The sequence below is a fragment of the Phalacrocorax carbo genome, chromosome 23, assembly GCF_963921805.1.
Source record: "Phalacrocorax carbo chromosome 23, bPhaCar2.1, whole genome shotgun sequence".
NCBI classification, from domain to species: Eukaryota; Metazoa; Chordata; class Aves; order Suliformes; family Phalacrocoracidae; genus Phalacrocorax; species Phalacrocorax carbo.
This window is the reverse complement of record NC_087535.1, coordinates 6,610,326-6,621,876: the sequence shown is the minus strand read 5'-3', so window position 1 is coordinate 6,621,876 and position 11,551 is coordinate 6,610,326. Positions and strand designations below refer to the sequence as shown.

General features: G+C 46.9%; 1 long non-coding RNA gene across 1 annotated transcript in view; it reads left to right on the top strand.

Annotated features, from left to right (window-relative positions):
- The first annotated feature begins 9,935 nt into the window (after window positions 1–9,935).
- The window catches only part of LOC135316917 (uncharacterized), a 297,894-nt gene continuing 296,278 nt past the window's right edge, over window positions 9,936–11,551 (top strand). The window contains exon 1 of the long non-coding RNA XR_010376119.1: window positions 9,936–10,095. This is a non-coding gene — a long non-coding RNA (uncharacterized LOC135316917). The remainder of the gene's footprint in view (window positions 10,096–11,551) is intronic.

Here is an 11,551-nt window from a genome sequence, read left to right as displayed (position 1 = left end):
GCAGTTTTAAAATCTTCTCAACCTTCAGCTGAACAATGATAAAAGAATAATGGCTGTGAATTATTAGCTGTTCCACTTACCTTCAAAATAGTTCTTACATTGTTGTGATACTTGAATGTATTTATTTTTGTACTGTTTGGTGGGGTTTTTTTTGTTGTTTTTTTTTTTTTTTTAATGGGCGTGTGGTTCCTGTGGCCTTCGTTTTCTTTAGGACCTCTGATAATTCTGCATCCAAGTTCCTGTTATGGATGTATAGGGCTAAAATAAATTAAAAATCTCCACTTTCTTCCATGCTTCCAAAGTAATCAGATCCATTTGTTCTATTTTTCTGTTTCTAGGCCAGGGTAATGCAACAAATATTAGTATAAAAATGCAGCAACCTAGGGAAGCTGAATGGGCTAGTTTTGTAGTGCTTTGAACCTTTTGCTGTAGGTATTTGAAGAGGTGGGCTCAATTCTGAGCTGTTATGCACTTGCCCTCATCGAAGTCCAGATCTCTGCCAGCTGTGGCGCTCGCACGAGGAGTGCCGGGGAGTGCAGAAGGCGACTGGAGTGGGCTGCAGCATTTCACGCCCATTATGTATTTTTTCTGCGTATAAATTACCCTCAGGTTACAGGGTGTAGGGAATCCAGCCCAAGGGATTCTTACCTTATGTATGTGGGTGCCAACTGTCTGTATCGACCCACAGAGCAGAGGGTACCTCTTTGTTTTTATTCAGTTTTCTGATTACTTAATTGTTTTAATGTTTATGATTTAATGGTGACCATGAAAATGTATTGGAAGGAAAGAGAGAAAAGATTTGAATAGCAGTAAATAATAGCAGAAAGAGCTATGGCTCCTAAATGCATATTCTTAAAGCCACAAAGCTACAAGCTTTGCTTTCTTCCAGGCTTAGGGTTAAACACTTTTCCCTCCAAATCATGGAGCCTTGCTTGTAGCAAGCAGGCATTATAACTGATGATTGTGTTTATCTGCTGTGGCAAAAGAATGACAAATCGAGATGGATATGCTTCCACCTGTCTGAACTGACAATTTATCACCTTAATTCCTAATGGATCAAGCATTTGCTAAAAGAAGGTAATTGTTTGGATGTGAAACTTGGCTTTCTGATGCAAGGGATTTATAATGTGTCAGGTTCTGGACATAAAGTATAACATCATATTATGCTAATTCTTGTCATGCTTATGCATGTCATATGACAGAATAAGACAATGTGACTATCTAATCTGTAAAAGTAGCAAGTGTCTCTGAAATGGGGAATGCCCACTATGAATTCCGAGGGTGAGAGTCGTATGGAGACACATTCTGAAGTAGAACAACCATATTAAGAGAAGCAATTACTGCGGTGGAGTGCTGGGCTGTTCTGCCTCCATGCCCAGAGGTGGCTCCTGGTGTGGCAGACTAAGCTATGGAGCTCTTGCACAGAAAATGCAGTGCTGTCTGGTCCATGTGTGGAAATCCTCTCCATTTCCCCCCAAAAAAGGCACTGTGGGTTTTCTTTGGAAGTACATGAACAATATAAGACGGTAGCGTTTTCCTTGGCAGGAGGCATTTGTGAGAAGAGCACCAAAGTTCCCAGTGACTTGATGAGAATGACAATAAGGACAAAACTAATAAGCAGATGACTGGAGCTCTGCCTTGGTGAAATGGCCTTCATCGCTTGCCAAGGTAGCAAAGAGATGTCTGATCTCCATCAAGAAGGTAGGACCAGACTGCTAATGTATAAGTTGGAAGATAAATTATCGATCTAAGGGGCAGGATCATCTTCTGAAACCCCGTACTTCAGCATGTTCTCATCATTAAGCCTTTTAATCAGCCATCTGGATAGGGCGGACTGGGTTTGGAGAGTAAGAAAAGCCTGGCTTATCATGGAGGGTATTACACCCATAAAATTCATGCACCTTTGATTGGAAGCTGCTGCTGGCATATGTTATCCATGGCTGTTGAACACACATTTGATTCAGAGGACAAACATGGAGTTGTCAAGGATTTGATTGTTTTTCTCAGCTGCCTGAGGAGTGTTAGACCCTATTGTTTTTGACAATGCACCTCAATTAGGTCTTAAAAATAAAATTGGTAGTACATGCTCTGTGAAATTGGAGGAGTTGCGGTGGATTCCTTGGAGAACTGAGCTGCTTGATTTAGGCTTAAGGATGATGTTTCTCCACAAGGGAGTCACCAGTCACAATAATTACATTGCTGTCTTCTCATGATATGATTTATTTAGATGTTGCTGTATGAATTAATTCTCTCTAATTGCTGCTCTTCTCACTGTAAATCAAGGTTTCTTGCTTTCTGGAGAGTAGTGAACATGATCCTACACTGAAGTAATTAGTCCAATTAGAAAGGAAAGCAGATGTGGAAAACCAATTACTTTCAGGAATATGTCTGCTCCTATGCAGTCCAAATGCTATTCAATCAAAATGTAATGGTAGTTTATTAAAACATTGTTTTATTCATAAACTCTATCCAGCATTAAGACTACACCAGCTCTTTTGGAGAAGCCAGTCTGGGTTAGCTTTGTGGCTGGTGAACTTTCTACTGACTTGCTCCTTGTTTACACAACTCCAGTGAGAGATTCTACTTAAATATGAGAAAAACCTCCTTCCCTGTGCGGGTGCCAGAGCAGGGGCACAGGCTGCCCAGAGAGGCTGTGGGGTCCCTTCCCTGGAGACATTCACCCCCTGCCTGGACGCGGCCCTGTGCCCCTGCTCTGGGGGTGCCTGCTCACGCAGGGGGTGGGACGGGGTGAGCTCCAGAGGGCCCTTCCAACCCCCACCAGTCTGGGATCCTGTGAAAGGTTAAGGAGCATCAGGGAGCATGAAGGATGTAGATCGATGGAGCCACACCTGCTATCCCTGGGGCTGAGGCAGCGGGTGGAGGGTCCACAAGGAGCAGAGGGTCCCCTACCCTCTTGCCACCAAACAGAAGGAGGGAATCCAAGAGATGGGGGGGAGTGCACACAGGTCCCTGCTGGGGGCGGCAGGCGAATCCCCTCCTGGCCTCCCTCGCCTTCCCAGCTGCCCCTACACACCAGATACGGGGCTCTGGAGCTTGAGGGACAGGCAAACGAGGATGTAGGCAAAGGTCCATCCAGGGGGTTCCCTGGGAGAGTCAGTCAGCCCCACGTATTATGGCTGCCTCTGTTAAGAGGAGAAGCAGGGTAATTGGTGTAGGCAGCTCCCTTCTGAGGGGGACAGAGGGGCCAATATTGCAACCAGACCCATCCCACGGGGAAGTCTGCTGCCTCCATGGGGCCAGGGTTAGGGATGTTACTAGAATGTTCCCTGGTCTGGTACGGCCCTCTGATTATTACCCGCTCTTGGTTTTGCAGGTGAGCAGTGATGAGGTTGTGGAGAGAAGTCCAAGAGTGATCAAAAGGAGCTTTAGGGCACTGGGGCGATGGGTTGAAGGGTCAGGTGCACAGGTACTGTTTTCGTCAATCCCATCAGTGGCAAAGAAGAATACTGAAAGGAACAGGAAAACTCGCCTGATTAACACGTGGCTCGGAGACTGGTGCTAGCGGTGGAGTTTTGGGTTTTTTGGACATGGGGAGGTTTACACAATGATCAGGATGAGGGGATCGAGTGCATCCTCGTTTGCAGATGACACCAAATTGGGCGGGAGTGTTGATCTGTTCGAGGGCAGGAGGGCTCTGCAGAGGGGCCTGGGCAGGCTGGATCCATGGGCTGAGGGCAGTTGTGTGAGGTTTAACAAGGCCGAGTGCTGGGCCCTGCCCTTGGGTCACACCAACCCCAGGCAGCGCCCCAGGCCTGGGGCAGAGGGGCTGGGAAGTGCCCGGCGGAGAAGGCCCTGGGGGTGCTGGCTGACAGCCGGCTGGGCATGAGCCAGCAGTGCCCGGGTGGCCAAGGAGGCCACCAGCCCCCGGGCTTGTGTCAGCACTGGTGTGGCCAGCAGGGGCCGGGCAGGGATGGGGCCCCTGTGCTCGGCCCTGGGGAGGCCCCACCTCGAGTGCTGGGCTCAGGTTTGGGCCCCTCGGGACAAGAAGGGCCTTGAGGGGCTGGAGCGTGTCCAGAGAAGGGCAGCGGGGCTGGGGCAGGGTCTGGAGCACAAGTGTGCTGGGGGGTGGCTGAGGGGGCTGGGGGGGTTTAGCCTGGAGAAGCGGGGGCTGAGGGGAGCCCTTCTCGCTCTCTGCAGCTGCCTGAGAGGGGCTGGAGTGAGGGGGGGGCTGGTCTCTGCTCCCAGGTCGCCAGTGACAAGGCGAGAGGGAACGGCCTCAGGCTGCGTCAGGGGAGGTTAGGTTGGAGATTAGGGAAAATGTCTTCCCTGCCGGAGTGGTCAGGCATTGGAAGAGGCTGCCCAGAGAGGTGGGGGAGTCACCATCCCTGGGGGTGTTGAAAAACTGTGCAGACCTGGCATGTGGGGACATGGTTCAGGAGGCCTGGGGGTGTTGGGTTGTTGGTTGGACTTGATGATCTTAGAGGTTCTTTCTAACCTTAATGATTCTATGAAATCAGAGTGAGTGTGTGGCCCCGTCGAGCCCCACAGGCACTTCCCAGAGCTGAGTCAGTGCTCACTGCTCTCCAGTTATCTGGGACATGGGCACAAAGTGGTCAGCAAATGCCCATCAGCATCCAGGTCATGTCCTGACCCAGATAACTCAAGAGCTGCTGTTAAAAAGGAACCAACAGTTGTTATGAGGTGGTGCGAGAGCCCTCCATCCCTGCCAGATCTGACTGGAAAGCTTTCAGTGAAACCTCTTGTGGTGTGTCACTGGTGTGCATGGTGCAAGTCAGACTTGCTCGACCGTATCAGTGGGGTTGCAGTGATTGATGTTGGTGGAGAATTTAAACTTCTGAAGCTCAAGGTGCTTCACAAAGCTAAATAAGTCTAGAGAAGGAGGAATGCAGGTACCAAAGTGAGAGGAAGCATGGTGTTCAGCAGATATCTGAAAGGAACTTGAGAGTTGACGAGAGTGTTGCACGAGTTTGAGGATGAATCATGCCGCTCAGCTGAGAGTCTCTGGGGAGAGAACTGAACTTGAAAAGGTGTGAGAAGCGCGAGGAAAAGGGAGAGCACAGAAAATCCTAGTGCATGTTGTGGAACTGGAAACATAAGCAAAACCTAGTCGTCTTTATGCAGTGCGCTCATTTGCCACCACTGTTGGAGCAGAATGGGCCAGTTATGGACCTGTACTTACCGGCAGTGGCACTGCATGTGGGGCTGGACCCATCAGTCTCCCTCTCACGTTCTCGTTTTACATCTGAGCTCTGCAGTGTTTATTAGCAGGGATTTCTCAAATTTACAGACAGCAGCAGCAAGGTTACCCTAGTCTCTTCCACTCAACGTAGTCGTCAAATCCAGTATTTGTGCCCAGCCTGACGTAGCATATGAATTTACCTGGTTGTTTCTGAGAGAGAATGGCAACCAGGCTGCAGCTGGCACTTGCGATTGTATTTCATCAAGGCAATTCTGCAAGTTTTAGTCTAACAAAGATTTCCATTAGACAGGCAGGAGCCTGTGTAGTTGGAAGAGGTGGTTTTGTGTTCCTACGCCCATCATGGCTCTCCCCGTTTGGAAACGGGATTTATTTTACAAAGGATGCACTTTGTTTAGCATACAGAAGTAATCGATAAAACATCAAAAGCAGGAAATGGAGGGAGGCAAATGCCCAGCACTTTGCCCTGTAATTAATTTCACAGTGCGGCTCTCGGAGTGGTGGCTGTCACAGCCCTGCGCCAGGAGGGGCGCGAGCAGAGCAAACACAGCTTGTCTGTCCGCAGTGTGAGCCAAACAAAATCAGAATGGCCTCTTTGGGGTTTGTTTTTTATGCTCTTCATTAAAATACCTGCAGAGGAGTTGTGCATTGGGAGGTTCACCCATCTATTTTCTTCTATCTACTGCGCAGGAGACAAGTGTTCTCATAATTGGGTCATTAAAGGAGGTGTTGAAATGTTACTAATTGTCAAAGGCAATTAAGTGTAGCAACATGTCACAGGTAAATTAACGAGACTCCAGGTGTTTGGAGCAAATTACACTTACGTGGGTGTAAAACAATTCCGATTGTCTCTTCTGGTTGTCTGTACGGTTTGGTGTGCCCTGGGTTTTGGGTTTGTTTTTAGTTTGAGGAACGTATCTATGCATCAGCACTTGAGCTGGCTGTAATTCATATGATCTCTGTGATGTGCTACATATAAAATCCATAGCTACTATTTCCTCAAAGACGTTCCTTTTCTAACCAGGCCTGCCTATCCAGACTGTCTTCAGGCTTGTTCTGATCCAATGGAAGCAGAGATTGGGCCAGTTTCTGTGACTTTTCCAGACTAAGAGGTGCTTCAGAGGGAGGTCCAGCTATTGAGGCAGTAACTTCTAACCAGTGTTCCAACAAGTTTAATTTTCTCCCTCTCGACATCTTTGCCAGTCCTTAATTCATAGAGAGTTTTGGTGCCTCTTTTTATCGTGGCCTTTAACGGGATGTGTGAGCAGCTGCCGCATGTGCCTTGATGTGAAGAGTAGATTTGGAGGCAGGAAACCAGGTTGTAAATACCACTGCAGCCTCTGTGCCTTGCATAGACCTCCCTTCATCCCGCTTGCCATCATTCAGCTTCCTCCTCCCTTCATCCCGCTTGCCATCATTCAGCTTCCTCCTCCCTTCATCCCGCTTGCCATCATCCAACTTCCCTTTGATCCTTGCATCTCAATGCCTTGTTGCCTTTGGCTTGGTGCTCAGCTGCTGCCGTTTCCCATCCCTAGCGCAGAGGTCTTGCTGCTGCGGTGAGGGGCGGCTCCGGCCTCGCCTGCGCAGCACATGCCAGTCACTGCATCTGTGGTTCCCTTCCTGTAACTGACCCGAGACGGCTGCCCTCCTCTTGTACCTCCGAACGGACACGCGGAGCTCTGCTGGCCTGTCTGTCAGCAGGCATGGCATGGTGCAGGGGAAGAAAGTCACCTTCTCGGCACCTCAAGCAGAGGTGTGCAAAGCCGTATGTGAGTGGGAGTGTGCAGCCAGGCAACACAGGGCTGTGGGATGACCCTAAAAATCTTCCTGGGGAGCACTGCTGTAAGAAGAATATTATCTTCAATTATCCCTCCTTTGGTCGGTAGCCCAGGACTTGGCTTTGCTTCTGCCACAGACCCCGTAGGTGACCTGAGCTGACCGCTGGCCAGGGAGTCTTTCTGAGACCCAAATAAGAATTAAGGTCGGTCGGTCTCTGTGCTTGGATCCTCAGCAGGAATAATAGAGCCACTGCTTGGAAACGTAGTGAGGATAAATGTGCTGATGATATTGTGATTCCCACAATGATTCACGTGCAGCACTAGTGGAAGTGTCTCTAATACCCTGCAGCCACTCACTTTTATTGACTAGCACACCTAGTTAATAACAAGATTTGGTAAATGTGACTTTATTGATAAAAATACTGTGAGGAAAAAAGGTGTGCATCCAGACTAGTTTCTGCTCATTTGTGCATCATACATGCTATACATACAAGCTATTGCAGCATGGGTTTAACTTTTGTGTTCACCAAAATACTAATTTCCCTATTGAGAAGTACAGGAGCCATAATCACAAAGTTCCTGCAGGCACTTATTATTACAAACAGTAAGAATGCTGTTATCTTTGCTCCGTGTATAGCTATTTTCAGGAAGACCTGCAGTGACCCGAAATCACTGCTGAAAGTATTCAGAATTTTAACCTTTGAACAAATATAATGGGTTTTATTTCTGGTTACAGTTTTACCATACAAAATCTGGAGTTAGTAAACTGCGAGTGGCCAGCAGCTGTATCGCTCCTGCCAAAACCGATGGCATACTGCCCTCCCCTGCAGCTCACAATACTGTAGATATTAGGAGAGACCACAAAAGGGTGGAACTGTCACATGGTCCCATAATTATCACTCTTTGTTTCTTTTCTGTTCCTGATGTATTAGATGCCCTCCCTGCGATGAGATTTGTGATTGTGTGTATGTGCACATGCGTGTTTGAGGGTGGGTGAAACCCTAATTGTATATTATTAAAATATTATGATTTTTCCCCTTCCAAGCTGTAGCAATATGCAGCACCTCCCTGATGTCTTGTGCAGCTGGCTTTGACTGGCACTTGCAAGGTTGTCCTCCAGGTGCTGCATCAGAAATCTTTTGACACAGTGTCAGTAATTAAGTGTACAATTAAGAGAATGTCTGCAATTAAGTTCAATCAGTCAGTCAATCAAATCTACATTTGTAAAGGGTTTCTAAAGGGCCTCTTATCCAAGCCTCCCCTCTGCTTCAGAGCTCTGCAAAGTTAACACCAGACACAAGGCAACATTTATTTGAAGCCACTCAAAGAAAGGGCTATAAGGTTTGTATTGAGACGATATTTGAAGCCTAGCTGTCTACCAAATAAAAAGTGACTTTAGGTAAGGAATTTAGGCAAAATGCTGAAGTGTGCCTATTAAAAAGGTTGAAAACTTCTGGCTTTTCTAGCTGTCTCTCTCCCTGGGCGCTCAGCTCAGCTCAGCTCAATGGTATTATTTCTTATCTTCTTTCCTATGGAAAAGAACCAAAAAGGACAGATATTTTGCTGGTATAAGCTTAGCCTGGTTTTGTACCTCTTTAGGCATCTTTCAGCTCGTGGCAGTTCTAGTTTCTGACAGGGAAGTGGGAGCGGCTGTGCACTTGCTGCTTTTGTGCTGCCCAGTGAATGAATCTTGAGCGAAAGCGCTGCCCTGCTTGGGGTAGTTATCGGTAATAATTCTCCCCAACTCTACCTGTTGTAGCCGGTACCGTGCTTGAGGTTTTCGTGATGCACCTCAATACAGCAAGTGACTTGCCCATGCAGGGGATTGTGCCGTGGTTTCTGTGCCAAGGCCCTTTCTGGGAGTGGAGCAGCTCACAGGTTACAAAGCGCCTGGTGAAAGCTGCCAGTGCCAAAGTGCTTGTTCGTGGCTTGTGTGTCTTTGAAATGGGAGTCTAAGAAACGCCACCTTTGAAGGCAAAGCGGGTGGCATGGCTCCTGCTCTGGCTAATGTGCCCTTCTCCAGAAAGAGGCCTCTCTGAATAGGCTCAGCTCCCGCGTTTGTCCGGCTCATATCCTGTACTCGGAGGTCGATACCGAAGCTGTTGGTAACCAGCACTTCAGACGAATGTGCCCCACATCAGCCCACTTTGGCAGGGTTCTCCAGTCCCCCCTCACCGAGCTGCAGTGACAGGTGCTATTCAGGACTTGCTGCTCACAAATAGCAGCAGGAAAGGGCACCACGTTGTAAGTTCTCTGCATGTAGCTAAACCGTGTGTCACCGAATGAGCCTGCAAATAGGAAAGCGTGTGTGTGGGTTGCATCTAAAAAAGGGCTGTGTTCCTCTGCGTGGAGGTACCTGGTGTTAATACGGCCCCTGGCTAAGTATAGGTGTAACGTAATGCCCCAAGTACCAGTGCTGGCAACACTAAGAAGCAGTTTCCAAATGCATGAGCCAAGACTAGTGGCTGGTACTTTTTTTTGACTGTTTTGCTTCAGTCTCATTCCTTTTTCCTGAAAGAAAGTTTTTCTTCTCTGATTTGCCAGATCTATATCATCAGTTGCTTTCTAAGGTGTGGAAAGACTCAGCCTTTGGACTGCATGTGCTGCTCCAGAGAATAACTTGTGTATTTTTCTTGTCTCTGGTGCTACATCAATGTGAGCAACAAGCCACGGTTTCTTCGATAACAAGCTTGCATCACCTAGCACTTGTCATCTCTTAAAGGAGTTTTACTCACTGCAGAGCGTATTGACAAAGACTTGTCCATGCGTGTGTCTGGCATTTTGTCTGCTGCCTCATTAGATCTATTTCTTTAATGTATGGAAAGCTGTTAGCCAAAATGCCCTTCATGGGGTAGGGGTGGGAAGAACAAATGGCTAAGTGATATATTAATGGTAGTACTGTAAATATTCCTTAGCATATCATTAATACCCAACTATATTTATGTCTTTATCCATAGAGCTCATGGTGCCCTACCAATGCAGGCCTCTTATACCTGGGAAGCTGAAGCCAGCCGGGGAGGGAAGGGTGAGAAGGCGGCGAGTGCAGTGTTGTGCTTCAATGGATCTTCAGCAGAACCGAGCAGTTTCCCAGCAGAGGGTCCTGCCCTCTGGACCTGTTGCTGCCCAGGTGGTGGAAAGGTAGGTACCCTTATTTTATTACCCTGAATTGGTAAATAAGCAAACTTGTTCATTTTCCATCTGCTTAGGCTTGACACGTGATACTTACCTTCTTGCACTTTCACTCTCTGTCTCACCAAAAAGATAACAGGGGCAAAACCCCCAATTTGTTGTTGTTGTTACCCTCCACCATTAACCACTACCCCAAGGAATGGCTTGTTAAAGTCTCGGTTGTTTGGGATGCCCTGAAGAAAAACACTTCAGGAAAAGATATCGAGCTCTTTTTGGTTGTTTTGTATTTCAAGATAGCTACAGAGATGCAGTATTAGATGAGTAAGGAAAATACAGACACCTGAAACAGTATAGGTTTGGCTAGATTCTGTTTTGAAAATATGTTGTGGTCCTGTTAGCATAATGATTTGATTTGAAATCGAGTGTAACTTTAATTAACACGAAGCAGGGAGGTCAGTTTTTGTGAGATATCCATCACAGGGTGTGTGTAATGCTTAAGAATGAGCCTGGAAGTAAATGTCAGAAGCTTTGACAACTTGCACTGCTGACCAGAGGAGCTCGGCACCACCGTAGGTGGAAGCTGGCTGGCTGGCGTTCCAGGGAGCAAACCCTTCAGTGGTCTGCATTTGTAAGAAAAGCTGTCAGCAAGTAGTTTCTGAACGTTTTTAACGTCAGTCAGATAGAAGAGGGAGGGGGAAAGGAGGATTAGGCAGGCAGCTGAGAAATAATACAGGACAATAAATTCTTGAAATCTGGTACTAAATCTATCAAAGCAAATAATACGTCCTGATTGTAGGAGGACATTATTTGGTTCTTTGTTTTAAATTTGCCAGACCTCATTTTTTGGGGCATTTGTCTCAGGGAGGCGAGGACTTTGAAAAGGCAATTACAACTGGTGAATGATTAGTGTTAGATGTGACACTTTTATGCATCAAATATGTTTAGCTGCATTAACCTTTGAGGAATTCAGACTGACACCTTGAAAGATCTATCCCGTGCTCAGCCTGAAAAATCTAAATTCTCACTCAACTTAAATCTTATTTACATTCATTTTATTACAAAATAAATGGGTCTAAAATTTTAATGGAGTTTTGCCAGATTCTGAAGGCATTGTGGCAGGAGAGTTGGAAGGAAGCAGGTGTTGCTGGTGTGCGTCTTTAGAGAAAGGTCCTCAAGGGAATGCAGAGCGGGGCCTGTGCACCGAAACAAGGTTACATTCTGGTTTCTTTACTGGATATACCATCCTAGAGGGAAGAGGACTGAAAGCGATGAGGTTACACATCTAATTTATCCACATTAGCGTTTAATTTCCTGCTAATAAGGTATTTAAGCCTTCCAGAAAGCAGCTTGTGGTCTTTGTAGACTTTTAATCTTTACATATTATGCAGAAAGTAAGTACATTCTCAAAATGGGTTCTTACTGGAGACTTTCAAGAAATATTCAGGTTATTAAAATGCTCCGTGTA